Below are 4,758 nucleotides of genomic sequence, written 5' to 3'. Positions count from 1 at the left end.
GCAGAGCTTCCAGCTGCTCTGCTCCTCCACTCTGGAACTCTCTCCTCCGGACATCCGCAACATCGACTCTCTGCCTCAGTTCAAATCCAGACTCAAAACTCACCTGTTTCAATCTGCCTATCACCTGTAAGTCCTCTCTTTTTCACTGTGCTACGTTGTGTGTTTTATTGTAATGTGTTTTTATGTTATGTAAAGCGTCCTTGGGTGTTTTGAAAGGCACTGTTAGATAAATGTATTATTATTATTATTATTATTATTACCATAGTCCACAGAACGCTGAGAGAACAAACCTGCATTCTTCTCCAGAAGCTCCTGAAGTCGGAGGCGTTACTTTTCACTGCTGCTTCCATCAAGTCCACACCACAGCCTGGCACCATTAGCTTTAGACTCATGCTTGTGTCTTTCTGTCTGCCATCCGAACAGCTGTCCTCTCTTTCATCAGAAAACTTTATAATCCGGTCCACCAGCAAAGCCTTGGCCAGATGTGTGTGGCTCCATGGTGATAGCTCGTTGGCAAAGGTTCATCACTCTGATGGGTGCACAGCCCTTCTTGACATCTGCAAAACTTTGGCAACCAAGAGATCCTGGGGAAGCTTCAGTGCTTCAATTAGGGCAGAGTATGTCTTTCTTTGTTGACCAGCTTTAATCTTACACCTCAGATCCATTTCTTTTCCAGCAGGGAGTCAATTTTGTTGCCAAGGTACACAGCAGAGCCAACCATGTCCTCCATTTCACCCTGCTCAGCAGCTCCCATGCCCAGTAAAGCAGTGCAGCACTCTGGATGGCTCACCTCCACCCGGTGGAGAAACTGCTGTCCATAGACTGCTTGATGCTCGGATGACATTGGTTCCCACAAGTAGGGGGACTGACCAATGGCTATCAGAGTCAGGACAGCAGCAGTGGCTACAGCCTTATGCTCTTTTCCCAACACACCGAGTTCAGAGTGTACAACAACAAAATATGGCACCGTTTGCCCTGCTGCTCCCTCTGTTGGTACTCTAGAAGGCTGCAGGCTGGTTATTTAGGAGTCCATGAGGGCTCTGCAGTCCATTCACCTCTACCTACCCTCCATTTCTGGGACCCACTAAGGGGATTCCCTCTTTTATCACCAGCTCTTTTATCTTGTGGGTGGGGGTCTTGCTGCTGGCCCATGGCTTCTCCAGCTGCCATGGCCTCTAGACGTCTAAATGTTGAGCTGGGTGAGGTGTGTTTTCTTCTGCCGGGGCTGACGGCTGGAGCTGATGGTCCTCTGGGAAGACCGCCCTGCAGATCCAGGCTGTGTGGCATGTAACACCCACACTCTGAACTGCCCCCTGCTATGAGGGCCGGCTTGTCGTGAGGGTGGGGGCTGCTACTCTGGACTCTTAACAGGATCATTTAACATTCAGGAAACCATAGCAGTCATTCATCTTCTGTTCCTATCCTGTTCAGGGTCACGGGATGCTGGAGCTAGCCCCAGATACTTATGGGTAACGGTCCACCCTGGACAGGATGTCAGTCCATCACTGGTTCAACACTGCAGACACATTCACACCTACAGGCAGTTTAGACTCACCGAGTGAAGCCATGGGATGAGGAAGCCAGAGAACCCGAAGGAAGCCCACACACACACACACACACACACACACACACACACACACACACACACACAGGGAGAAGATGCAATGAAGATTGCCGGTTCATTTTAGTGAGAAGGAGAATCACCAGCTTCTGGCTGAGTTCCAACTAAACTCATTCATTTCATGAAGTTCATCTTCTGGAGAGAAAGAAATTAAAACTGTTTCCTTTCAGTCCAACAGGTAGTGTTTAGTCCAGACCTGCTCCATGTGGACCTAAAGCAGTGAGGTGAAGAAGAGACAGACATGACCATCAGAGCTGCGCTGCTGATGAAGGAAACCAGAGAAACTCTTCATGGAGCAGATCAGCCTCACCAGCTCAGCTCTCACTCAGCTGCAGGGTTTTTTGTTCTCTGACTCTCACTGTGGGATTGAACGACGACTGGATCTTTGGCTCTGGGACTAAACTGTATGTAACAGGTAAGAACAAACATTTATTCTATATTTGTCTTATTTTTATTGCAGAAGCAGAAAATGTGTTTGATGCAAGCTTACTTACACGTTATCGATTTATTATTCTAGTCTTGTAGGAGGAGATTATTCATCTTGATCTCAGACACTTTAGAAAGCAGATACTTCCTGAAGACAAACTGCAATTTCATATTTAACAAATTTCACAGTTTTGTTTTCAAATTATTTTAAATATAATTTGAATGTAACTTTTTTTAAACCCTTTTCTTTTCTTTATTTCTTTCTCTTTTCTTTTTCTTTTTTCTCTCTTTATCTTTCATTTCTTTATAATTTTATTTTCTTGAACTGTATATTCATTCTAACAATAAGTTAAATATATTTATAGCGAATGACATAAGGAGATGGACAGTGCATCAGGTAGTTTCCGGGGTGGATGTATTTGGGCGCTGGGAGCTGTGTTGACCTCGTGGCGGCTGTCTGGCTGCAGAGCGGCAGGTGGTGCGGCCCGTGGTCAGCGTTTACCCGGCAGCGTCCAGAGACCGCCGGGAGAACCACCTGCTGTGTGTGGCCTCGGCCATGTTCCCCGCTGAGGTCCGGTTCTCCTGGAAGAGCCCGGAGCAGGAACCGAACTCCAGACCAGCAGAGCAGCTGCAGCTCAGAGCGCCCGGACGCTCCGCCGCCATCTTGGTGCTCGGTCAACACGATGTTCAGACTAATTACGTCTGCTCCGTGAAGCACGAGGGGGGAACCGTGGAGGCTGAAACAGAGACAGGTACAGAAGACTTCAGCTGGGATTCTCTGTCACTACCCGGAGAACTGATTTAATGTTTGTCTTCCTCAGTCGTTCTCCCTCGTCCCCGTCCTCCGGCCGTCCCGCCGCCCTGCTCCAGGCTGAGGCTGCTCTGCCTGCAGTACGCTCTGCTGATAGTGAAGACTGTGGTCTACTGCTGTGGACTGTCTCTGATGATGGTCCTCAGAACCAGAGGACCGTCCAGCAGCTCCTCGCAGGCTGACTGACCAGGAACCTCCAGTCTCGCTCACACCTGGCAGGAAACGACAAATCTAGAACGGTAGTTTAAAATATCTGTGGTCTTTCTGCCAGCAGAAGCATTTTGTTGTCAATGTGTTTCTGGAAGCATTCTGCCAACATAGTCTGTTCATTCAGACAGATCAGCATCTCAAGAAAATACTGTCTATCTTTTGTTTAAGTAAAACTGTTTTTCTTCATTAAGTCTTGTTTTTAAGTACTTTTATTCTTTACGTTAATATATTTAAGGTTTTTCTGATGTAAATTATTTTTTGCAAATTCATATTACACAAGGAACTTGCAACTTGTAGACATGGGAGTAAAACAGAATGAAGTGGAATCATTCTGTGCATTGCCAATATTTCATTTTTAAAGTCCTGTTTTTTAATTTATTTCCTCTGTGATGCAAATCCACAATATTTGTACATTTCTCCAACATACTCAGGACAGATGTCTGAATAAACTGTGACTTAATGTGTCATTTCATGTTTCATGCAGCTTGTTTTCATGCGGATGTGATTCTTTTCGCAGATGACACTGTTGTTTCACCAACAAACAGGAAGAAGCTAAAACACCACAAAAAGAAAAACAGACACCATTTTTGTCATTTGGGACTGGAGTGTGAATCCTTCACATGATAACATTCTTTACTGTAGAAGCAGCCTGAATATTTTCTTTCCAGACGGTGTAAAATCTGCTGAACTCGCTTTTATGTAGACTGCATGTTTATGTTTTATGTTCTTAACTGCATGCTTTAAAATAAAGTCTAAATATTAACAGTAACAAGTGACTCCTGGGTCTCAGTTGGCCTGTGTGTGTGGGTGGAGGTGTCAGAAGGAAAGAGCTGTCAGGAAACACAACTAGAAAAGATCAGCAGGCGTGATGCGGCAGCAGCAACCTGGTGAGACGTCTTCCCACTTCCTTCGCTGTGTAGATGAGTTCTGTGGGTTTGTGCTCTGCAGCCTCCCACTGTGAGATCAGGGTTTTCACCTCATTAACGCTGCAGACAGAGCCACTGTTCTTCTTTAGAGAGAAAAATGATATAGAGTCCAAGAAGGAGCGACCTGCAGGCAGATGACGATGTTATCATCTCCTCTCTGCAGGTTTTAGTCTGGACCAACACAATGAGTAAAGAAATAAATATAAGGGGTTGACCTTGATTTGCTGTGAATTAAGTATTAAATATTGTCCTCATTAAAGCATGTAATCATCATCGTTTTCATATAAAGTTCCCTGGATAACGTTTCTTGGTTAAGTGATCTGTTTTTATGATTACCTATAACTTCTCCATTCTTTCACTCGTCTGAAGTCCTCTGAAAACACAGAACCTGAATGGCTGATTTTTCAGTCGGGGCTGTAAGTGTCATTGAGTGATTAAAGTGAAAAAAAAACCACGCTAACAGAACAGGAACCCACACAGGAACAGAAGCAGGTGCTGCTGTGGAAACTTTCATTTCTGATTCTGAGGAACTCTTTTTTCCCACATCAACCTCTGCATTTTGACTCACCGTAGCTACTCTGACTTCGGTTACATTTTAAGACGAGGCATTTCAAGTGACACTTTGTAAAACATGCAGCGGTCTTCTAGTTATGCTTAAATAATTTAGCTGGAGGTTTGAATTAAAAAAGGGAAACATAATCAAGTTTGTCTGAAACTATAAAGCATCCAGTTTTTCAGATGATCAGATTGTTCAGTGAGGGTCA

The sequence above is a fragment of the Salarias fasciatus genome, chromosome 18 (assembly GCF_902148845.1).
Source record: "Salarias fasciatus chromosome 18, fSalaFa1.1, whole genome shotgun sequence".
NCBI classification, from domain to species: domain Eukaryota; kingdom Metazoa; phylum Chordata; class Actinopteri; order Blenniiformes; family Blenniidae; genus Salarias; species Salarias fasciatus.
This window is presented reverse-complemented; position numbering follows the sequence as displayed.